The sequence below is a fragment of the Myotis myotis genome, unplaced genomic scaffold, assembly GCF_014108235.1.
Source record: "Myotis myotis isolate mMyoMyo1 unplaced genomic scaffold, mMyoMyo1.p scaffold_m19_p_14, whole genome shotgun sequence".
NCBI lineage: Eukaryota > Metazoa > Chordata > Mammalia > Chiroptera > Vespertilionidae > Myotis > Myotis myotis.
The window spans coordinates 39,498,577-39,524,557 of NW_023416318.1; the positions used below are offsets into that span (position 1 = coordinate 39,498,577).

A 25,981-nucleotide genomic window follows, 5' to 3' on the forward strand; every position below is an offset into this window, starting at 1 on the left:
TGCAGGTTGTAGGCTCTTCACTGCCGGGCCAGGCCCAGGTCAGGTCACGTGCAGGAGGCATCCAATCGATGTGTTCCTCTCACATAGATATTTCTCTGTCTTTCCCTCTCTCTTCCACTCTCTAAAAAATCCGTGGAAAAATATCCTCCGGTGATGATTTAAAAAAGTAAAGTATAGGAACAAAAAAAATGTTTTAAAGATTATTTCTGTACTCTCCCTTATATTTACACAACTTCCAGCCCATGATTAGAAGGCTCCACTTAGTGACTTGGTTATTCTCTTTTATTTCAGATGTTTCCCCGACAGCAAATGCTTCTTTCTTTCTCAAAAAGGAAAATAAATCTCAAAAGGTGGTGTCATTTCTCTTCCTTCCATCTAAGACATTAATTTCACCCTAATTCTAAACAGAATACATCGTACTTACCAACAAAAGAGAAAACATAAGGGAGTAGAAAATCTCAGTAGTATCTTAGGTCCCATTTAACTTCTCTGAGGTTCCCTTTCATCGTTTCTAACATGAGAGAAATAATGTTACTCTGCCTTCCTCATTAGAACAAAAGAAAATCATTTGTAAAAGGATTTATGAGCATAAAGCACAAGGAATAAAAGGAAGTCCTAAAATTATAAAATGTTGCAAACTATATTTGTAGAGTGGTTATTCAGAATTTAGAATACAGGGTGGGGCAAAAGTAGGTCTACAGTTGTTTGTATGGAAAATAACACAATAATTAATAAATAATAATACAAGAACAAACTGTGTTTCACGTACTCGCAACTGCAAGCCAACTTTTGCCACCCCTGATTATATTTCCCAATTAGAACAATATAAATGGATTAACAACAGATTTGCATAGAGAGGGCAAGGAGCTCTGTGGGGCTCTCAGAAATGCTGAAAAGAACTTTGGGAATCCTCAAGAAGTTTAGATGTTGACAGTACTTGTTCCCTATATGACAAATTAGCCTTTAGAAATTCTGAAACTCCTAGAAACACGAATCCAATGGGCATTTTTTACTCATTAGTGGATCGAGACAAAGGAGAAGAAAGGAAGATAGAGGGAGAAGAAGGTAGCTTTTCCTAAAGAATTGGAGGAGGAAAAGGACTGAGAATATGGCTTGTGTTGGTAGTTATAAAAGAAGGGAGGAATTCACTAATTGGAACTAGATTGTTAGCAATTTAAGTGAACATGAGGTGTCTTTTCTGGCCAAACACAAAAACACCAGCTCTCTGCTGGCCATCTCTCCTATCTCCCCATCCTTCACAGCCAATGAAGTTTGCCGGCTCATTCCATCCTCTTCAGATCACTAGAATCAAGGTCTGTCCAATTCTTCCTTCACTCCCCACCCCACCGCACCCCACACTTCACCAAAACCACTCTGGTGGAAGTCATGCCAACGCGCAGCAGCCATGTGTCGCTCTTGACCACACTCTTGCTAAAATGTTATCCTTGGATGGTTTTCCTGGCAACATCTCTTCCCTGGCTTTCCTCCAATGCCTCTGGTTGCAGTTTCTTGGTCTCATGTTGCAGACTGTTTGCTGGGGGTTTGCAGGTTCCCGTGCCTGGCTTTTGCCTCTCACCTCACTCTCTACAGCACACTCATCCACAACCACCAACCACCAACCACTTCAACTACCACCTCTATGTGGGTGACTCTAAGCCAAACTGAGGCCCGCTGCATGGGGTACTGTTGAGGACAGAGTGGGGTCTGGAGATAGGCAGACTTGGGATGACGTCCTGGCTCTGCTACTACTAGTGTGTGACTTTGGGCAACTTTTGCTTAACTTCTGGGTAAGTTTTCATATCGCACCATCATGATGCTAATGGCAATGCAAAATGATACAACCACTTTGAAAAATGGCTTGGCAGTTCCTCAAAAACTTAAATGCAGTGTTACCATATGATCCAGCAAATTCACTCCTAGGTAGGTATCCAAGAAAATTGAAAACTTATGTTCACACAAAAGCACGTACACAAATGTTCACAGCGGTATTATTCACAATAGCCCCAAAGCGGAGACAACCCAAATGTCCATGAAGTGATGAATGCATAAACAAGATGAGGTATCTCTCTATATAAAAGCCTAAGTGACCAGCTAATTGGCCGACCAACCAACCGGCCGACTGTCCAGTAGCTATGATGCACACTGACCATCAGGGGGCAGACACTCAATGCAGGAGCGGAAACCACAGGCATGGACACATGGAACAGACTGATGAATCTCAGAGGGAAGTGGGAAGAGGCCGAGAAGAGATTAACCAAAGATCTTATATGCATACTAGAAGCATGGCCTGCGGGGATCTGGCCAAAACCCGGCTCTCCAACATCCCCAAGAAGTCCCAGATTGTGAGAGGGCAAATCCATGCACCAGGCAGAATCTATATAATGGAATATTATTCAACCATAAAAAAGAATCAAATATTGACACAGACTACAACATGGATAAACTTTGAAGCCATTATGCTCAGTGAAAGAAGCCAGACACAAAAGGCTATATCATATATTGCAGGATTCCATTTACATAAAATGTTCACAATAAAATCTATAGAGACAGAAAGTAAATTAGTAGTTTCCAGGGGCCGAGAGAATTAGGGTATAGGAGTGGCTGCAGAGTTCAGGGTTTCTTTTGGGGGTGATAAAAATGTTCTGGAATTTGAAGGTGGTTGTATAACCTTGTGAATATACTAAAAATCCTGAACTGTACACTTTAAAAAGGTATGGTATATAAATTATATCTGCTTAAAACATGTTATCTGTTTAAAAATATGTCCATTTCACTTCTCTGAACTGCTATACTTCCTGTACTTGCTTCCTTGATTCCTCAACCTGCCCCCCCCCCAATATTCTATGCCAGAAACTTGGGACTCACCCTAGATTTCCTAGCACCTTCTTTAACCATCTCTCCCTATGCAAGTCTGATCATCTACCTCCCAAATGCTTCTCCTATGCCTCTACTCCTCTTCCTCTCCACTGCCGCTCCTGGGTTCAGAACAGCTGTCATTACCTTTCCCGGGTCCTCTGCAATGCTTACGCATAAGGCTTCAGATTAACGCTCCCCTCCTGTTAATCTCTACTGTCTATCAGTGCCAAACCAAACTTTCCAAATTATCAGATCGTTCACATGATTCCCATTTTCAACCCTATTGTCTCTTATCTAACTCTAAGGTCCTCGGATGGCAAAGTCTTTCAGGAATGGCCTTCACTGTCTGTGCCATTCATACCCTAACACGTCTTTATTCACCTTCGCTTCACTCCACCACGTTATTGTTGTAAAATGAACTTTCTCATAGTGCCCATGTGATACAGAGTGAATGTTTGTGTCCCCCCAAAACTCCTATATTAAAATCCCAATCCCTACTGCTATGGTATTTGAAGAAGGAGCCTTTGGAAGATAATTAAGGAATGAAGATGGTTTGTGGTTGAAGACTCCCAGTCTATGGTATTTTTGATAGCAGCCTGAACCAAGGCATCATGCTTTGCACATACTGCTTCTTTGCAAAGTTTACCCCCTCCCCCAATATGTCTGCTTGGCAATCCCATACTCATATCCTCAGATACCCACTTGAATTCTCCTCCTCCCTCCCACCTCATCCAGGCAGGACATACCGACACTGGACATACTGACCCCCTTTAGTAATTGTATGGTTTGTATTACAAAGTGGTTCTGCCTCCCCAGTGGTTTCTTGAGAACCAGACCATGTCTTTTGTCTTTCTAGCCCCAAATATAGAAGTGTGTCTGATACCTTTATATGGGTATCTTTCCCTGCCACCTCATTCTTCCAACATGGCCTTCAAACTTCAAATTTGTTCCTTCTCCAATTTTCTTCTCTGATCTTATTCTTGAATTTTTTCATTTGATTAGTGAATGAATTTTTCTCTGTTTATATGAACATGCCCATAATGGAATTTCAAGACACGCTCCAAAATTTTTAGTATTACAGATTTATGGTAAAGAAAATAAAAATACAGTGAATACTTTCCCCAGTCACTTTATCTTCTATTGCAGCAGGTTCTCAACCTGTGGGTCGTGACCCCTTTGGCGGTCGAACGACCCTTTCACAGGGGTCGCCTAAGACCATCCTGCATATCAGATATTTACATTACGATTCATAACAGTAGCAACATTACAGTTAAGAAGTAGCAACGAAAACAATTTTATGGTTGGGTTACAACATGAGGAACTGTATTTAAAGGGCCAGGAGGTTGAGAACCACTGTGACTATTGAGTAAACGCTTTTTTTCTTCTGTGCCAGACACTGCTTACCACCATGGCAGACACAGATTATGATCTCGGAAGCCGTAGGATCGACAGAGGGGACACGCATGAGCAGAATTGGGGTAAAGGGCATTATGAAAGAGTCATGAGAGAAGTAAAATCGACTTCTGACTCACAGAACTGAGATGCGTCTCGAAGCATGAGTGGGGCTGCACTGAGCCGGGAAAGGAAGAAGCACACCGCATGCAGGGAAAATGACTCTGAAAAGGGCAGGGCGGTGTGGGAAAGCAGCAGTGCTAACAGGAGGATGGAGTCTTAAAGGAATACAAGTACACATGTGTCCTTCTTTCACTCACCAAACACTGAGAGAGGGAAAGAGGAGGAACTGCCATGTTCTAAGCATCACAACTGAAAGCTTCTGTGAAGGTCCAAGTGGCACAGTCCAATGTAGCCCTTTCTATGGCTCGGTGCAGGCTTCACACGTGCGTCTCATTTAACGGGTTCTCTTCTGAGTGCAGCTTAATGTCAAGCACTTGGACTCTAGAGCCAGACCACTGGGATCCAAGTAGACTCTTGCACTTTATAGCTGTGTGGCAAGTTATTTAATCTGTGTCTCGACATCTTTATCTCAATAGTAGCATAATAGAATCTATGCTGTAGGGTTGTTATGAGAATTAAATGAGTTAACACAGGTAAAGTGCTCATTAGCTGGCACACAGTATATCCTCAAGAAGTATTAGCTACTATTATTATATTTCTGGTAAGCGACCCAGCAGTGCCCTCTACCTAAGGGATGAAATAATTTCTTTTTATGTCATCTCTCTCAAACTCACAAGCCACATATATTTTATCTACATATATCCATGTTCAAAAGGAAGGGAGGGAGGAAGGAAGGGAGAGCTGGAGAGGGAGAGAAAGGGGGAGGGAGAGAGAGAAAAGAAAAAGAGGGGGAAGGCAGCACAGACTGAAAATTTGAGCTAGAAAATGAGAACTAGCTTAAATCCCATTTCTACTATGTGTTCATTCTATGATTTCTTAAATAAAGATTCTGTACTCAGCTTCATACTCTGTAGTATTCATTATTTTAGGAGGATAAAACGAGAGTTCTCTACACATACAACTCAATCTACTCAACTATATTTTTATTGATCAGTGTCCATCTATTTTTTTATCACAAGTACTTAAGGGGATACAAAGACACATACTAGTACATGCCCCCACAGAGGAGGCAGGAGATTCCAGTAGATACATATAGAAATGTAAGTGGTATCTCATGTGTACCAATGAGTCATGAGTGGTATCTAAGTCTTGACAATGGCATGCATTCTTCTGCAGAATGGAAATAAATGCATGTCAGGTGACTAATATCCCTGAAAACAATTCTTGACAGTGGATAGTACAGAAAAACATTTCCAAGAAAAGTTTTGCTGCTGGATCTACCAGTCACAATAAGGATGTTGAAAGGTTGAAATAGTAAGTGAAACCAAGCTGGGCACTAAAATTAGAACAAGAACCTCCTCGGCTTCTGTGGTAATTTGTGGGGATTTCACAAATCGGCATGTTCACACAGTTTTAAGCCCTTGCCAATCTTTCTCTCACCACAATAGCTCATCTTCAGTGACTCCTTTCCAACATACTTCTAATTTCTGGTCCAGGAAACAGAGCATGCATTTGTTTACTTAATTACCTTAGCACTCTTGGACTATGATTCACACAAAGCCTGAATGTATTCACCACACTTTTAGGTAAAAAGATACTTCCTTCACTGCTAAATGCAACACAAATTATTTATTGTATTTTTAAAACAAAAATACAAATGGAAATGTTTAAACCTCTCACTAAGTGCTGCAAAGTAATATAGTAGTCATGAATACTTGGTTTGAGAGATAAAGGCAAAAAGACACCATAAAAACAGCAGTGACTGGGAAAAAGTACTGACCTATCTGAAGTAGTATCTCTAGACTAAAAATCAAGGAATGCTCAAGACCCAAAATGGGTTGCTTTCATGCATCTAAAACAATGTGAAGGGATTCCAGGTTTTGTCGGAGTGTTTTTGTTTTCCAGGTATTACAGTTTATTTTCCAAAATTTAATTTTGCTTTTATTTTTAGAGAGGGAGTGAAAGGGAGAGGGAGGGGGGGGGGGGGAGACAAACATCCATCGGTTGTTCCACTTATCTATGCATTCATTGGTTGATTCTTGCACATGCCCTGACCTGGGGATCGAACCCGCAATCTTGACCTATGGGGATGATGCTCTAACTGAGCTACCTGGTCAGGCCTCTAATTTTGCTGTGAAATATGGGAGTTTTTACTTTGGTAATGTGTTGTTTACAAAGTGCCAAACATCTATTTTATAAAAACTAGAGAACCTTATGTCATCTAGATGTATCCAAAGCTCCCTCTTTGCTATAATATGGAGCAATCTGAATCATTCCAGTGAGTGTTTGGTTTTTTTTACATTTTAAATTCTTTATAGTTTAAAGTATTACATGAATCTCCTTTTCCCCTCCACTGACCTCTCCCCCATCACCCCCACCCCCAAGCACAAGCCCTCACCCTCCTATTGTCTGTGTCCATTGGATTTGCTCATATACATGCATACAAGTCCTTTGGTTGATCTCTTACCCCCTCACCCCCAACTTCCCTCATAGGTTTCACAGTCTGTTCAATGCTTCTATGTCTCTGGTTCTATTATTGTTTATTAGGCGATATTGTTCATTATATTCCACAAATGAGTGAGATCATGTGATATTTATCTTTCTCTAACTGGCTTATTTTGCTTAGCATAATGCTCTCCAGTTCCATCCATGCTGTTGCAAATGGTAAGAATTCCTTCTTTTTTACTGCAGCGTAGTATTCCATTGTGCATATGTACCATAGTTTTCTAATCTACTCATCTGCTAATGGGCACTTAGGCTGTTTCCAAATCTTAGCCATGGTAAATTGTGCTGCTATGAACATAGGGATGCATATATCCTTTCTGATTGGTGTTTCTGATTTCTTGGGATACATTCCTAGAAGTGGGATTACTGGGTCAAATGGGAGTTCCATTTTTAATTTTTTGAGGAAGCGACACACTGTTTTCCATAGTGGCTGCACCAGTCTGCATTCCCACCAGCAGTGCATGAGGATTCCTTCTTCTCCGCATCCTCGCCAGCACTTGTTTGTTGATTTGTTGATGATAGCCATTCTGACAGGTGTGAGATGGTACCTCATTGTTGTTTTGATTTGCATCTCTCTGATGATTAGCGACTTTGAGCATGTTTTCAAGGTCTCTTGGCCTTTTGTATGTCCTCTTTCAAAAAGTGTCTATTTAGGTCCTTTGCCCATTTTTTGATGGGATTGTTTATCCTCCTTTTGTTAAGTTGTATGAGTGCCCTGTAAATTTTGGAGATTAAACCCTTATCAGAGATAACATTGGCAAATATGTTCTCCCATGCAGTGGGCTTTCTTGTTGTTTTGTTGATTGTTTCTTTTGCTGTGCAGAAGCTTTTTATTTTGATGTAGTCCCATTTGTTTATTTTCTCCTTAGTCTCTATTGCCCTAGGAGCTATATCGGAAAAGATATTGCTATGACATATGTCTGCTATTTTGCTACCTATGGAGTCTTCTAAGATTTTTATGGTTTCCTGTCTTACGTTTAAGTCCTTTATCCACTTTGAATTATTTTTGTGTATGGTGTAATTTGGTGGTCTAATTTTATTTTACTTTTTTGCAAGTATCCATCCAATTTTCCCAACACCCTTTATTGAAGAGGCTGTCTTGACTCCATTGTATGCTCTTGCCTCCTTTGTCAAATATTAATTGAGCATAATGGGTTGGGTCGATCTCTGGGTTCTCTGTTCTGTTCCACTGGTCTAATGTCTGTTCTTGTCCCAGTGAGTTCTTTTATTGAGGATCATGTTCACAGCAAGATGACTGTACAGACAGCATATGTCTGAAATCAGCAATAGCTCACATAGATATGGATGTGTGTCCTAATACAAAATCATGCTTTTCACAATAACCCAAGAACTCTGGCTCTGATGCTACAGCAATTAAGTATAAAAGGACAGTCAGTGGTGATTTAATCATTATAAGTACTGTTCTCAAGTGCCCTTTGCTTTTTACATTTTTCTCTCTATCTGAGAAAGCCTATTTAAAGACATACAAATAATAAACCACAAGTCTTCGTTTTTTTTCTCCAAACTGAAGATGGAGCAAGTTGACAAGTTCTTTCTTACTCAACATCCACAGGTTATAAAATGGTGACCTCTTGGACAAGGAACAAGCCTATGGGTGTAATTTTTTGTTAGGCTTACACAGGATTGGCTCTCACAGAGTTTCAAAAATTTTAAAGTAGTTGCAAAAATGCTTTGAATAAAGTATTAAACCTAGTCTTTCACATTAAAAATTCAGTTTTCTAGATTCTTGCAGAAAAATCAAATCTGCATGTTCTATGGCTGCATCCCAGTGAAGCAGCTGAAGCGTAGGAGCAACTACTTCCCTGTTCCCCAAAGTCCCCACTACCCGCTATTGTCCCCCAAACTGAGACCAAGTGTCATTGCCATTTATCATCCCACTATGTGCCTTTTCTTTTTTAGTAGATTTAAGAGGAAAGTGAAATATTACTTGTCCCAGATAGAGAACTCTTTTTGTCCCTAATCCACTTCACTCGTTATGGTGTCTTGTTGGCCCTGCAGACATCTGCACCTGTGAGCCCCAACCTCAGTCTTATCAGGCTGCTTGCTGACATCACAGATGCTAAGCAAAAGCTAAGGAGGACTCTTCAATGCGCCAATCTTCAGAATGTTACTGTTGGCGAGCTGGATAAGGAAGAATCCCAAGACAGCTACTATGCCTTCTGGCATATATTCATTGAAACAGTAGGTTCGAATTGCAACACAAACTTCAACTCTTGCCCAAACAAGAAAGTAAGTTTGGGGATTTCTGTAGCATTTGTCAATCATTGGTTAGGCTAACACATTACTACTTATTTCCATTTATAATATGATTCAAATGTCTAGGTTACCTCCAAGTTTTTCAATTTCCCCTGATTTTTGTGTGTGTTTTTTTCTTTTTCTTTGTTAATCCTCACCCGAGGATATTTTTCCATTGATTTTTAGGGAGAGTGGAAGAGAGAGGGAAAGACAGAGAAAAACATCGATGTGAGAGAAACACATCAATTGGTTGCCTCCTCCATGCTCCCTGACCGGGGCCCAGGCTGGGGAGGAACCTGCAATCAAGGTATATGCCCTTCACTGGAATTGAACCCAGGACCCTTTGGTCCACAGGCCAATGCTCTATCCACTGAGCCAAACCAGTTAGGGCTGTGTTTTTCTTTTTCTTTTTTAAAAATATATTGTATTGATTTTTTACAGAGAGGAAGGGAGAGGGATAGAGAGTTAGAAACATTGATGAGAGAGAAACATCCATCAGCTGCCTCCTGCACACTCCCCACTGGGGATGTGCCCGAAACCAAGGTACATGCCCTTGACCGGAATCGAACCTGGGACCCTTGAGTCCACAGGCCGATGCTCTATCCACTGAGCCAAATCGGTTAGGGCTGATTTTCTTTTACAGAAAAATTCTTGTAAAATAGGTGTTCACTAATGATTCCCAAAGAGCACAGGACATGGTGCCAATACCCTCACAAGACTTTAATTTGTACATTCTGGAAAGATTAAGACAGAGTGTACACTGGGCAATCTATTAAAAAAAATATGTACCTACTCATGCTTGGAGGCAAATACATTTTCAGTTTCTACACTACCGTATCTAGTTTCACTCTCTCCCACTTCCTCTCTCTGCTGCTTTGGATTTGTTGACTAAAATTTAGTAATAGCTTACTCTTCCACGTCACACTCGAGTAAATCACAGGTAGTCATCACTGTGGACTTTCCAGGATAGTTTCCAGCTCTTAGATAATGGGCCACTTGGATAATTAGTGACTCTATAAGTTGAGCTGGTATTCTTCCTTTGTTGTTGTTTATTATGCCAAAAGGAGAAACCAGAAACCAGGGGAGGGTTTCTTACTGGGCAGGACATTTGCAAGGATTGGTCTCTAAACACCTGGCTTCATCAGCTCACTCATTCAAGTCTTCTGATAGTGTGTTGTTTTTTGTCTCTTCAGAGAAACTCTGTAGTTCTACCAGATAAAGAGATTGTGGTACAGGGGAGAAGCCCCCTTTCCAAGGGGACATTTCATTTACCAGCTTACCTCATTTTATAAAGAAGAGCACCATGGCCAAAAACATAACATAATTTGCCCAAGTTTAAACAGTGAGCTAATGGAAGAAAGAGAAGTATTCCATCACCATGGGCTTCCAGACTCACACTGAGGTCCCTGGGCCATAAAGTGTCAGAAGGCTGGTTTCAAACTAATGTATCTGCTTTAAAAAGTGTGAGTTTTCGGGACGGAACCTAGATGGTGGCATAGGTAAACGCCTGTACTTGCTGCCTCCCACAACCACATCAAAATTACAACTAAAATACAGAACTACTATCATCCAAAACCACGGGAAAGCTGGCTGAGTGGAAGTACTACAACTAGAGAGGTAATGAAGATAGCACACTGAGACTGGTAGGAGGTGCGGAAGCGTGGAACGGGCTGGTCTGGCACCCACATGTACCACTTTTTTAATCGGGAGGGAGATTGCCTCTGCGGAGGCCTCCTGGAGGAGCGAGGGGTCCCAGCCCCTCACCAGACCCCCAGTCCAGGGTTCCAGAGCTGGGGAAAGAAGTCCCTATGGGCAGTAAGAACTATGGGCTGTAAAAACCAGTGCAGATTGGGGCTGACTGACACACAGGCTGCTGGAGACCCAGCTGCTCCTCTTAAAAGGCTGGCACCGCAGACTGAATTTACAAGCTCCCATTTGCTCTGAGCTCCAGTTCCGGGCGAGGCTCAGGGGGACCAAGACACGTACAGAAACTGGACTGTCTGGCATTGGGGCAGGAACTCGGGAGCAGCTTTCTCCTGATGAACGTGCTGGCAGAGATCATTGTTCCTGTGCTGGGACCTCCCTGGTGCAGGGCTGACTGGCAGCCATTTCTGTTTGCTCTGCCCTGGTGATTCCCTAAGACCCTGCCTCATCCAATTTACAACCTCACCTAAGCTGTGTGCAGTGGCTTTTGCATATGAATGGGCTGTCCTCTCTCAGGCAAAAGCTCTGTTAAACATGCTGCAGCAGGGTCAGGGAGCTGCAAACCTAGCAATAAAAGGCCATAAAAGAAAAAAACCTGGTACCAGCACCAGCCTGCCTTGCTTCACAGTTGGGCCTTACATGGACACTTCCGAACCCCATACAAAGAGGAGGAATCTACAGATCTCTCTGTAGCTCCTGCTGGGTGGTCCCAGGCAGTGGCTGACTTTGCACCTCCCTGGAGACCTAAGAACCAGTGTACCCAGTGGTCAGGGTGAGACCATATCAGATTACAACTCTTCACATCCATAAGCGACACATTCAAGGGGCAGACTCAGTGAGCACCAAAGCTCCATTGAAGTAAGTCCTGCTCCATAAGGGTGTCTCCTGCACAGCAGCTCTCCCATTGTAGTCGCAGCTGGTCCCCACAGCCAATTGGCCTGCAGGTCAATTCCACACAGTGTCAACAACAGCAATCAAGGCTCAACTACAACAAGACTGTGCACACATCCCACAAAAGGGTGTACCACAAGTGTCCACCTCAGGTGATTGGGGAGGCTGAGCCACTGGACCCTATAGGATACCTATGACAAAGGCCACTCTATCAACTCAGGGAGACTTAGCAGCTACCCAATACATAGAAACAAACACAGGGAAGCAGCCCAAATGTGGAAACAAAGAAACATGTCACAAATGAAAGAAATGGAAGAAAGCAAACTACTGGATATAGAGTTCAAAACCACAGTTATAAGGTTACTCATGAATCTTCTAGAAACCTCCGAGGAACTTAATGAGACCTTCAAGGATCTTAGTGAGAATGCCAAAAAATAAAATAAAATAAAATAAAATGGAAAAGAACCAGTCAGAAATTAAGCATACACTGACTGAAATAAAGAATAATATACAGGGATTCAACAGTAGACTAGAGGATCCTAAGAATCAAGTCAATGATTGAAACAAAAGGAAGCAAAAAACACCCAACCAGAAGAGCAAAAAGAAAAATGAATCCAAAAATATGAAGATAGTGTAAGGAGCCTCTGGGACAACTTCAAGCGTACCAAATCTGAATTATGGGGATGCCAGAAGAAGAGAGAGAGCAAGATATTAAAAACCTATTTGAAGAAATAATGACAGAAAACTTCCCCTACCTGGTGAAAGAAATAGACTTACAAGTCCAGGAAGCACAGAGATCCCCAAACAAGAGGATTCCAAAGAGGACCACACCAAGACACACCATAATTAAAACGCCAAGGGCAAAAGACAAAGAGAGAATCTTAAAAGCAGCAAGAGGAAAACAGTTACTTACCTACAAGGGAGTGCCCTACGAGTGTCAGCTGATTTCTCAACAGAAAGTATGCAGGCCAGAAGGGAGTGGCAAGAAATATTCAAAGTGATGAATAGCAAGAACCTACAACCAAGATTACTCCACCCAGCAGAGCTATCATTTAGAATTGAAGGTCAGATAAAGAGCTTCACAGAAAAGAAAAAGCTAAAGGAGTTCATTACCACCAAACAAGTATTATATGAAATGCTGAAGGGTATTCTTTAAGAGGAAAAAGAAGAAAAAGGTAAAGATAAAAAATTATGAACAACAAAGTGACAACAAATACATATCTATCAACAAGTGAATCTAAAAATCAAATGAATAAAAAATCGGATGAACAGAATAAACTGATGAGTGGAATAGAATCAGGGGCATGGAAATGGAACAGACTGATGATTCTCAGAGGGAAGTGGTTTGGGGGTGTGCGGGAAGAGGTTAGACAAAGATCTTATATGCATGTATGCATTACCTATGGACACAGACAATATGGTGGCAAGGGCCTGGGGTGGGGTGGGAACCGGGTGGAGGGAAGCTATGGGGGGGAAAAGAGGGACATCTACACTAATAAAAGAGAAAGATACAAATTGACCGTACCTTCACAACACCCACCAACCAATCAGGAGTGAGTATACAAATTAATCCAACCAAGATGGTGGATTAATTTGCATACACAGGCACTGAGCGGCTGGGGGCAGAGCATTCTGCACTGCCCCAGCCGCTCCAGGAATCTGGGCAGCGTGGGTAGGTGGAAAGGCGGCTCTGGGCAGGAGCGAAGGCGGTGCCAGCAGCCAGGGGAAGGAAGGCCCATTCTTGCAAGAATCTTCATGCATCAGGCCTCTAGTCTGTAATAATCTCAACAATAAAGATTCTTTTTAAAAAGTGTGAGTTTTCGGACAGGAAGCGGTTCTTCTGCCATTTAGATCTCCTGCGAGATTGCTGTCAGTCATGGAATTTCTGCTCTCCAGTCTGATTTCAAGAAAATTTGCCTCTTTGACTTTGCAAAAATGATTCCAACCTAATCATCTCCCTTTGTTAAAATAGCTTTTGTTTTCGAAGGTCTAAAACAGGGGTCCTCAAACTACAGCCCGCGGGCCACATGCGGCCTGCTGAAAACATTTATCTGGCCCGCCGGGTGTTTTTGCCGCCACTGTGTGCCTAGGAATTTGTTCATAGTTTTTTTTTTAAACTATAGTCTGACCCTCCAACGGTCTGAGGGACAGTGAACTGGCCCCCTGTTTAAAAAGTTTGAGGACCCCTGGTCTAAAATGACATTGGAGGTTTTAGTAAGCAGCTAAAATTCCTGCTTGCTGGGCATCGGAAGCAGTGCTAGGTACCTTGAGATGGGCAAAGACGTGTTGGTGAAGGTGAACTCAAGCAGGTGAAGCCTTGGAACTCACAATGGCTCTGAGCCCAAACAGTGGGCTCTTTGCCTCTGACGTTTGGGCCTGAACCCTGTCTGCTCATCTTCTCCTGTCACATGGAACCTTACATATTTTGTTAGTTAACTCCGGCCACTCAAACTTTGGCTGTTCTTTCTAAGTCTTCCAGAAAAGACCTCGCATGCTCCCTTTCCCCAATCTAAACCCACTCCTTCAGCACCAATGGGCTCTGAGCCTCTGCCCTGGTCTCCCAGGTTTGGGACTGAACAGGTTAGGAATTAAGCTCCCATTGTCTTCCAATTCCACCTACATCAGAGAGCAACAGCTTTTTAAGAGGGATAAGGAGTGGGTTAGTAGGATTTTAAAGAGCAAATACTTCCCACGTTCCCAGTGGTTTGCTTAGGGCTTCGGTGCTCCAGTCAGGGAGAGATTTCTCTACTTTACAAAATGGGATTATCGTCTTCAGGAGGGTACCTCTTATTCAATGCTTGAGAGAAACTCAAGGAGCCCTTAAGTGCAGAAGGTCTGAAAGCACTACTCAAGTGCATAAAGACTGGTTGCCCCAGAAAATTTCAAAAGAAGACAAAGGGAAATCAGCATTTCCTGAGATTCTACCATCATTTTTTTTTTTAATATATTTTATTGAGTTTTCACAGAGAGGAAAGGCGAGAGATAGAGAGTTAGAAACATCGATGAGAGAGAAACATCGATCAGCTGCCTCCTGCACACTCCCCACTGGGGATGTGCCCGCAACCAAGGTACATGCCCCTGACCGGAATCGAACCCGGGACCCTTCAGTCCGCAGGCCGACGCTCTATCCACCGAGCCAAACCGGTTTTGGCTCTACCATCATTTTTTATACCTTAAAAAATATGGACTTGCCCAATGCAAAAGGAGAGGGGAAAAAAAACCACACCATCCCCTATTTCCCACCGTCAGCTTTTCTGAGTCACAAAATTTGAGATACTAAAAACTTTACCCCCTCCCAAGAGCCCATGAGCACCCCCAACCTGAACATTCACTTTAAAAACATGGGTTTTCCTTTTGTGAGGTAAATATGACCTTGTCAAGACCTAAAGGTGCTACCCTTTACTCCTCCCCTTGAAGTTGCTTCCTTTGCCATTTCGTTCACCTATTACCCTTCAGTACCTTGGCCAGACACCGTCAGCCGGGACCACTTTCCTGCGTGGTGCACCAGCTTCCTACGGCACTTCCCATGAGGCGGGGCAGCAGAGAGGTGGGCTCCGGGGCTGCATAAACAATTATATAATTCTATCCACCTCACAAAAACACCGTCATATGGTGTTCTTCAAATAGGGCTTATGACATTGAAGATGACTGACATTTTGCTGGCTCACAAACCACTAGAGTTCAGACACTGGTGCAGTGCACTCCCCAGACTAAGGAACTTGATTGTACATGTAAGCTCTGCACCATCTGGAACGAGGCTTTGTATGTCTTAAATGTTTTTCTTCAGAGAAGATTAGAGAGCAATTGTCTAACTTCATCTTATTAAATAATTCTATAAAAGACAGTTAATAGTATTATTTCTATGTTACCAATGAACAACTTGGAATACAAAGAAATTTAGTATATTTTTCAATTGGTTAATCAACTGATAAGCATATATTAAATATGATCTTTTTTTCTTTGTGTTTTTCCATGGGATGTTTAAATGTTAACTTTTAATCTAATTAAAGTCACGATTCTAACAAAAGGACCCAATTCTGATCTTGGCTGGGGGGAAAAGTGTCTTTTTTAGGCTCAGTATCAAAATAGTCCTTTATTGACTCAACAAATATTGACTGAGCACACACTTCTACTGTCCAAACATTATGCCAGGGCCCGGGTATCCAGTGGTGAATGAAACAGACCTGGTCCCTGTCCAGGAGAGTATCCAGCTTAGTGAAGAAAACCCAGCATTAAATACGTAGACAGACAAATCAACGTATAATTACAAATTATTACAAGAGCTATGAAGGAAAACCCACACAGGATTCTAGGACAGAGAATGACAAGAGAGATTATTTTAGGTTAGTGGTAGGAAAGGTCTCTTTGAAGAGGTGATATTTAAGCCAAGAGTTGAAACTTGGAGATTAGTGAAAGATGTAAGGGAATTACAAGCTTGAAAACTGGCTGGATCATAATGCCATTTACTGAGTTAGAGAATATTGGCAGGATGGTGGGTTGGTTATACAAAAGAAATCTAGAATTGTGCTTAAGATGTGTGAAGGTTGAGATTCCTGTGAAACTCCTGTGTACAGGTCTCAAGACGTGGTTATTTATTCAAATAGGGAGCTCCAAGAAAAGATCTGAGATATAATTTAAAATCGGGAGTTATCAAAAAAAATAAAATAAAAAAATAAAATAAAATAAAATCGGGAGTTATCTCCATGTGAATAGCATGGAAAGCCATAGGAATGGTTCAGATAGCTTGGGGGGGGAAAGTATAAAGATAAAGGAGAAGGGGACCCACCTTAAGCCTTGGAAATTCCAACATCTAGAGGTCAGAGAGAGATGAAGCAGCAAAGCATTTTGAGTAGTAGTCAGAGATGTAGAAGGAAAACTTAAGGCCAACAGCACATACTCATGGGAGATGAAATCATGAACTGCATTGAATGCTACAAAGAGGTCAAATAAGAGAAGGATGAAAAGCTACCTGCTTTTAAACTTTTTGCTGCAAGGAGATCACAGGTAATCTTGACAAGAGCAGTTCAATGGAGCGGTGGGCAGAAGCCAGGCTGGGGTGAGTTGAAGAGTACATAGAACAAAATGGAGGCAAAGAAACAAAGACATCGTGAGCAGAATATAAGTTTAATGAGTTTGTGTAGGATTGAAGTAAAGAGCAGTTGGTAGAGGATGTGGGGATCAAGGGATACTTTTATAAGATGAGAGTTGCTGGAACATACCTGGACACTAATGGGGATTATCTCATAGAGTGAAGAAGTTAAAGACTCAGGAGGAAGAGGACATAATAAAAATGAAAGGATGGTACCAGATGTAACAAAAATAAGGAAAGAAGATGAGAACGGTTGCAAAGGCAGAGAGTGCCGGAAGCCGGTCCATCCTTGCTGCTTGACACAGTCGCTGCAGGAAAGAAACATCTGCACAGCATATGTTTCAAGGGACCTGGCATATATAGCATACTGTTCTTAATATGTTTGCTCCCCTTAGCGCTGTGTGTTTTAACCAAGGTCACCTCTCCAAGAAAGGTTGTTTCCCCAGGTAGGAATTTTTCCCTGAAGTCAGGGAGGGGATGCCTCTCCTAGAAAGGTTGTTTCCCCAGGTAGGAATTTTTCCCTGAAGTCAGGGAGGGGATGAAACTCCTTAACTAAGTACCAGGCGGGTAGTTAATCACTACAAACAATCATGCTTAAGCTACATAATCTTTACTCCCTGGAATGGAGATAAGAAACGCCCCAACCTTTGTAATAGAAATTGACAGGATTAAAATCAACTGATATAAATACGGATGTAACAAGACAATAAACAGCAGAACCTCTCTGGAGATCCAGACCAGAACTTGGCTGGAGATCCTGGCTGGAGATCCTGGCTAGGCTGCTGATCAACTGAACACTGTCTCCGTGTCCTTCCTTCTTCGCCGACTCCGTCTACTCCTTTGGGAACCCCTGGACCTGCTGGGGTTGGACCCCGGCAAGAGAGAGTCTATGTAATTACAGTAGGAAGGGGAAGATGAAAGAGAATAACGTAAAGAAGAGACACATCATCACCAGGTTGGCAGAGGAGTTTATCTAATCCATCTGCTTCTGATGCCTGCAGTTCTCCTTCTTCAGTTTTTGAAGAGAGAAATGAGCTCTCCAAGTCCCAGAGGGAGACGTCCCAGGATGAACCATTCCCTGACTAAGGACCTAATGATCCTTTTTCCAGCTCAGATAAACAATGTCGCCCTAATTCCTTTGAGTACTTTTCTGCTGGTTAAATATCTGCCTTCCTGCCTGCCAACATTTGATGCTCTTGGGCACCCAAGAGTGCTGTCAACTTGTGTTGTGAACCACTCAGAGTAGCTTTTTGTGAACCTTATTCTGAAGGACTAGTCATTTTACATCTCATTTTTGCCCTGATGCCGATGCAGCAATAGAGTGTATTAGGGTCACCACTACTTACTGTTCAACAGTGGTTTCCAGAAGAAATGGCACGTGTAAATCACCTAAAGTGTTTTGAAAGCATATTAGAGTGAGAGTTGTAATCGATTCATATAGGTCAGGGTTTTTCACCCTCAGTAATATTGATATTTCAGATGGATAATTCTTTGTTGGGGGCGGGGGGGACCATCCATGCTATGCATTGTAGGATGTTTAGCAGCATCCTTGGCCTCTATCCACTAGATGCCAGTAGCACTCCACCCCCACCCCCAGTAGTACAGCCAAATATGTCTCCAGACATCGTCCTCTGGAGGGTAAAAGTGCCTTCGGTGGAGAACCACTGATATAGATGGACGTCATAACATCATACTGGAACTGAAAATGTCAGTCAAACACCTAATTTTTTTTTTTTTTTTTTTTTTTTTTAGCATCAGAATGTCTACTTTTTTGTGTAGGCAAATGCCTGAAAGATTGACTGAATTTTTCAGTTTTCAAATGAATACAAGGTATCTTCACCAACAACAAACATTTGAACAAATGCATCTTCCCAGACGTCTTCTCGGCTTGATTTTCAATGCTTGAGCCAATTGGCAGGATTAACCATGCCAGAATGTGACTTAATTTAAACATTTCAAAGCTTTCAAAGTCTGAACTTATTCCACACTCTGATACATTTTGACCTTGTTTTATTCCTTCGTCAATCACTTCCAGTTTCATTTTATTTTTGCTGTTTATCATAAACTGCTTGAATGGTTTTTGGAGGAAACCAGAGGATAAATATTTATGAATGTAGACCTCCCCCTTTTTTTTGCAATATGTGAATAAAGAGTTCTCTTTTGTGAAAACATTTTACCTCCTTTCCTATTGCCCAATTATTGGCTTCTCTTAATCTTGGGAGGATTCTGTATGGACTGCATTGCCTCTATTACACTTTTTACTTTTAAATCATCCACTACATTGCATTCTCACTCTGCAGAGTAGGTCTACGCAAGGAGTGATGCTCAGTGCAAAACTATTGGAAGTGTTTTGTTCTCATACCCACTCTATCACTTACTGTCAGAAAGCTTACACTTTGGGGTGCCAATTTCTTCAGACTGAAAATTTTTAAAAAATCTTTATTGTTGAAGGTATTACTTAGGTCTCCTTTTCCCCCCATGAACCCACTCCTGTCTTCACACTGAAATTTAAGTAACATTTACTGAGAGGCACATGGCTTTGATAGGTAAATACTGTCAAAGGCTGTTTTGTCACAGGGGTGGCTGCTCCATGGCAAAAAAAGCTTCTCATTGTTATAAATAACCCAATAAGGATCAGCCATGAACTATGTTAATCCTTCTTGAATTACAGCCTTTCCTTTTGACAAAATAAATATATAAGTTTAATTTCTCTTACATAAGATACAAATTCTGCATAAATATTGAACTCTGGTTAATGATATGTCTGATGAAGTGTTTGGGAATGAAATGTACTGCTGACTACAACTTATTTTGAAGAAAAGATGAACCAATGAATGGATAGAGAAATGGATAAATGGACAGGTGTGTGAAAAAGCAAATAGAATAAGTTGTTAATGGTAAAACTGAATATGGATATGCACTATACATTTAGAGCATTTTCAACATATATTGTGAAAAAAAATTATTCCATTATTTTAAAATTACCTCTTTCAAATCTTCAGTGTTTGGGGATTTGGTGAACAAATAATATTCATTAGCCTTTATGATTTTATAACTGTTGATTATATGTAATCTGAAGAGGACTCAGTTATCAGTCTGTTCAAGTGGCTACTTTGTTTCCTGTAGCATTTTAGATGCTATTTTCTCCAACGTGTCCTCCTCGTTGCCTCCAGAGTTTTGTTCCCAGAATTCAAGTATATTCATGTCACCCTTTTACTTGACAAGCTTCAATCACAGTTAGGAATTATTGTTAATTATGTTAAATGTATTAATGATATTGTGGATTTCTTTCAGTATTTTTTAAAATTGATTTTTAGAGAGAGAGGGGGAGAGAGGGAGAGTGGGAGAGAGAGAGGGAGAGAAACATCGATGTGAGAACATAATACCAATAGGCTGCCTCCTGCACATCCCCTGACTGGAATCCAGCCAACAACCTTCGGGTACATGGGACACTAAGCCACACTGGCTAGGGCTGATATTGTAGATTTTAAAAAAGAAAACTTATGGTTTAGAAAACATAGTAAAATATTTATAGATGGAATGATGAAATGATCGGTTTGCTTCAAAACTGTTATGGTAAGGAAAGAACATGGGTGGGGACATAAAGGAAACAAGATTGGCCATTGAAAATTGTTAAAGTTGGGTATTGAATACATGGGGGTTCATTATATTGTCAACTTCTGTATACATTGGAAATAGTCTATCATAAAAGGTGTGTTTTCTTAAACTTTAAATGGTTCTAAAAGATCTAAATGCTTTAGAAGGGCAAACACTACCTTTAATCCTGGAACCACCTAGTCTTTTGAGACTTTTCCCTGGTTTCTCCTCTAACATATCCCTATGATTCACATCTACCAAGTTACATGTTATTCCTGGAATGGATTTTTTTCAAAATATAATGTTTTTTATTTCTTGAACAATGACTACCAATCCCTTTATACCTAGTTCAAATGCCACCAACCCTAACAAACTTTTCCTGACTCACCCTGCATAGATGACTTCCATAGAACTTTGTACAAACCTCTTTAATAGAATAAACATATGTGTTGTACAATAACTGTAATAATTCTTAAAATATTGATCTGCTTAACTAGGTGGCAATATCCTGTAGGACAAAGTCTGTGCCATTATTCATGTTTGTGTAATGTGCAGTGCAAAATATTTGTTTAAAAAATACTTGACAAATGAATCAAATAAAAAATACTTTGGATTTTTTTTTACCTTGTCACCTAAATATAAATTCTGGGTTGCACATAAGGGGGTCCCAAAAACTAGGCTGCATTTACTGAGGTTTTAATAATTTTTTTGTGTAGTAGAATTTCCAAATCTGAGAATTAAAACTCAAAACAATTTCTCAAACATATTAGCCTCTCTTCCACAAACTTTTTGTGAGGTAGTATTCCGAATGGTTGCAGAATTTTAATGCACGACACATTTCTCACTCATCCTTGTAGCTGAAAAAGATAAAACCTCAATTCTTACATCACTGGCTTAAGTCAAACAAAGTTCCCGCAGCTTCCAAAGAGAGGATGAAAGCAGTAGTTCTTCTCAGACACAGAGAATTAAAATAGCAGGAGATATGTCCCCCCGGCCCTGCTTCAAGGTCTGCTCGGCCCTTTTATCTGTTGATAATCAAGGCCCCAAGAAACAACTTATGAAGTAAGGATGACTCCTCCACTTGATGTCACTATTAAGTCACTTCTCATAAAAACTAAATATAACTTAAAGCAAACTGTCACTGCTGGTTGATCAGCCAGGTCCTACAGTCATGTTCTTTCTTATGTGTCATCATATGAGATAGAATTATGAATTTCGAGTGTTGCCAGAGGCTTCGTTTTGCAAGAACACCCTGCCCAAGGTGCAGAGCATCACCATTGACAGAACACCTTGACAATGGGAACGGGTGAGTGTTTTCTGGGTGGGGGCTGAGAGGAGACTGTAGGATGCAGTCATGACTCCACAGAGCCCTAGGATGCTTCTCTGTCCTACAGCATCCTCCTGATGGAAATCGCTATGTACTGGGCATGACATACTAGATAATGTCCATGGCCTGACAGGGACAGCAGAATCTGGACTCCACACAATGGCTGCCTTTTGCAGAGTGAGCATCAGTTGTTAGCATAAACGGAGTGAGGGACAGTGTGGTTACAATAGAAAAGGCATGCACTCTGTTTCCAGGCAAACTAGGACCAGAACCCTGGCTTCCCTACTCACTGGCTTGTGACTCAACCTGCTCAGAAATTTAGGTATCACTTCTGCAGCAGTGTCAACAATGTCCACCTTTGGGAGCTGTGAAAATAAACATCAGTTTCTCTCCTCTCCCAGTAGCAGGCTCAGTTGAAATGCCTACCACAGAAGGAAAATAGAGATAGACTCGTCTTAGAATCAGAGTGACTGGGAACAAAAAGGGATGAGAAATCTCGAGCACCACCCTTTAGACTGAGCACTGCCCTTGCCATAAAAAACGAATGATCTCTAAAGCATCCTGTCAACTCATGTGATTTTGAATGGCAGGCATTCCACACACAGATGAAACACTTTCTACTTTTAAAAAGCAGAACTGAAGTGGAGCTGGATCCAAAGTCAGTCAAATTGAACTTATGATATGAGTTTTCCAGAACCAAATATGGAAATTAGACTCGGTTCTTCTATTTTAAACTGTTTTAAATCTGTAGGTGGTTTCTGAGCTCCAGAAATCTTCATTAACCTGAGATTTGAGAACACTCATCCTTGACAGTCACAGGGCACGCTGTTTGAGTGGTTGGAAAAGGACATGTGTTCTTTCCAGCTCCCTGACTCCAGGCGTAAGGAGTTTGGAAAACAGGTCGGTCGGTTTTACAGTGTGTATACTCCTCAAAAAAAAAAAAAAAAAAGAAAAAAAAAAGAAATCCCTACTGCTATCTCCTCAAAGTGAACTTATGTAAAAGACCCAAAACAAAACAAAAAAAACCCAACACCTCAGTTCAGCCATTTTGAATTACTGAACGAAAGGAAAATTATTATTTTATCAAAACTCAACGGCCATTCTTTATTTCTTTCCTTTCTTTCTTTTTAATATGAAGTCTGATTCCATGGCAGCTTCATGGGCTCACTGCCTTCCTTTTGGCCAGTTCATCAATTGCTAAGGTTTCTATCTCAGTACAGATACCTTGGGCGGGGGAGGGAGGGCGGGGAGGGGGGGGGGAGTGGGAAGAAGCAATTAAAATCACTTACACATTCAAATGCAGTTCCTAGTCTGCAATTTTTTCTTCATGAATTTGCGTGTCATCCTTGCATAGGGACCATGATAATCTCTGTATCGGTCCAATTTTAGTATATGTGCTGCCGAAGCAAGCACTTGTTGGTAATTCCTGAATTAAGCGGCAGGTAAGTAGTTACTAACATAAGTTTCTGGAATTTCACTATGTGGACTAAAATGTTTCCATGTTATTTCCCCCCTTACTAGTTCTCTCTCAAAGACAGTACCTAAAGTATATTCAAAGATGAGATGCTGAATACACTTACAATACTAAAGCAAATCAATGGCATAATGATCCATGCGAGGGTTGGAACATTTTGTGGGCTGGGGATAGGTCCACCTAAACAATACGAAGTTAAGTATAAGGCTAGGGCAACAGTGGACAAATAGGGAAGCCTTTCAAAAACAATCTGATCACTGAAAAACTTAAAAGATGTTGGGACATCTGGTACATCAGTCATTCATATACTTAGCTCAATTCTCCACTTATAATAGAGGCATCAAAGCCTATATGACTTCAAATTCTACAGACAATTATCTGGGAACCTTTAAGCCACCATTTCATTTTCTTTTCTCTTTTGAAAAATTTCTTTTCCCTTTTGTTCTCTTGAAAGGTGCAGATTATCACAGCAGTCACTAAAGGAAAAGGCTCTTTGAGTCGGTTCATGAAGTAAATGTCTTTCAGGATTTTTTACATTCAAAGAAGACTACCTTTCACATTCATACTCCAAAGAAAAGCTACTTTAGAAAGACAAACTGTAATAGCCGCTATTATCATAAAGCTGTTCACTTGCTTCCACTTCCCTCTCCCCACCCTGCCCTGCCCTGCCTCCAAGCCCTGGCCATGACACTGTGCACTGTAAAATCACCTGCATTACGCACTGTCATTTTTACGACCTTATCAACATACTGATAATGCTTCACACAATGAACCGGACTGCCGCAACAGAACGTTGACTAGGAGTGAAGAGGCTCAAGTATGCGAGGAAGCTAAGGCCTCTCAGTTGTGCGCAGATCACTTTGCAGAGGGAAATGGTCACAGTGGACACGGTTCCCATGGGCATAAGGGTACTGTGACCAGGCAGAACCTCCAAGAATGTTGATGGGTTTGTTGGGTAAGAGGAGTGCTAGATGTCAGATTTCTTTCTTCTTCTTCTTTTATTCTTTTCTTTTTTTTTTTTTTTGTATTTAAGAAAACAACCAGATTTCTTCTAAAGCTGAATATTACATAATGCCATAGTTGGTATGACTCCATCTTAACCACACTGGGTCTGCAGGGGAAGAAAATGACCACTAAGTTCCTTTAAAAAATTGCCCTAAGCAAATACTATTGCGTCTGTAACTAAGCTGACCCTGTTTCTGAAGCCAAGTATCCATAGGCTTGGAAATACCATCATTGACATGTATTAAATGGCATATCATGAAATCAGCCATTCACATAGCTTTTGTCCAGCGTAAGGTAATACAAATTATAGCACTTTTGATCACAAGGGACAATTTCATAGGTATCATCCAGAGTCGGGAGATGGGGGACTTAGCAGAGCTGTGCCAGCTACTGGTTCCATGACCATGAACAAGTCACTCACTTTCTTTCATTCTCAGGTTTCTCGCTGTAAACAACAGTGATGTTGGCCTTTCTTTTTCATAGGATTGTAGCAAATTGCAAAATAATGCCTCACACCAGAAAATTCCCATGTAAATGTAGGAGTTTGTCTTTCCAATACTATGGATGGGCTCAAGTAAGATCAAAGTACAGTGAACCTACACACCCAGATTCCAGAGATACTACTGTGATCGTCTAAAACAGCAAATAAAACCAGACTTCCAAATCCATCTCTCTATATAAAAGCCTAATATGCAAAGTGTCCCCTTGGGAGTTCCACCAACCAGGAGTTTGATGGCTCACTATGACGTGCGCTGACCACCAGGGGGCAGCACGGAACAGAGGGAGGCGGCAGCCGGCAGCCGGCAACCACCAGGGACCCTACCCATGCACGCATTTTGTGCACTGGGCCTCTAGAACAATAGAAATGTGAACTGCAAACACCTAAACACCTCCAAGAACTGGATAGGAGCAATTCCTATAAGAGGAAAGAGGGACCCCAGGGAGTTAACGCTTTGGGAGCAGGTTCTTTGGAACACACAATCTGGCCAAAACAAAGAAACAAAGCAAGCCCTACATCATGAAGCTTGTTTCCTTCTCCAAGAAGCTCCTAAGAAAATAATCACAACTTTGATTCAAACAAGCTCTGAAGTATGACTTGTGGACTCTTCTATGGTTTTCAGTCCATCTTATGTGTCTCCATATAACACCCATTGGACTGTGCCAACTGCTACAGAAGTAAGCAATACCCAGCAAGGATTGGAGGTAATTTCCAGTGGTCTTGGTTTAGCAGACTATATTGCTGATTAGACTCTTGGGTTCTTAGTTTTAGAAACACCAGGCAGGTGAGAAGCAGGTTAAAAATCCCCCTTTCTTGCTATTAATACCCTGATCTTCAAAATGTGTCATCTTGTCATAACAGCCTTGAGAAAACCTTAGTAACTTTCTCAAAGACATCCATGAATGGTCTGCTTACTTAATTTTCCTCCTGATTAACCAAAGGGCCCTCTGCTACTTATTTTTACTCAGGGCTCTTTTTTCAGCGCCAGCCCTAATCTGGAAATTTCACCACATGGAGGACTATGGAGAGCCCGATGCCATTTTTTTGAAGGGTTCAAGAAGTACGTTTCTTTAAGGATTCTGGCTGATGACCCAGAAAAGTCTCAGGTTCGTGACTCACAAGTGAGAGGGCCTCTTTAGATATGCAGCAGGCAGAGGGGTGAAGCTTGCAATTGGCAAAGGCAGGTGCAGCAGCATCCCAGGCCGTAGAGAGACGCACACCTGCCCTCCCTCCCCTGCCACAGCCAGTCCCCTGGCCTGCAAC

General features: G+C 41.5%; 1 protein-coding gene and 1 non-coding gene across 8 annotated transcripts in view; both read right to left on the reverse strand.

The window, feature by feature from the left end:
- RASGRP3 (RAS guanyl releasing protein 3) overlaps positions 1 to 25,981 on the reverse strand; it is a 107,375-nt gene that overhangs the window by 48,734 nt on the left and 32,660 nt on the right. The window contains exon 1 of one of the 7 annotated variants that reach the window (XM_036334884.1): positions 425 to 445. The exons of the other annotated variants lie outside the window; for them this stretch is intronic. The gene's annotated coding sequence lies outside the window, so the exon portion shown is untranslated. Of the gene's footprint in view, positions 1 to 424; positions 446 to 25,981 lie in introns of those variants that run through there. 7 annotated transcript variants of the gene reach the window in all.
- On the reverse strand, positions 23,050 to 23,153 carry LOC118669512. Its single transcript, XR_004971993.1, has one exon. It is a non-coding gene; the product is annotated as a U6 spliceosomal RNA (small nuclear RNA).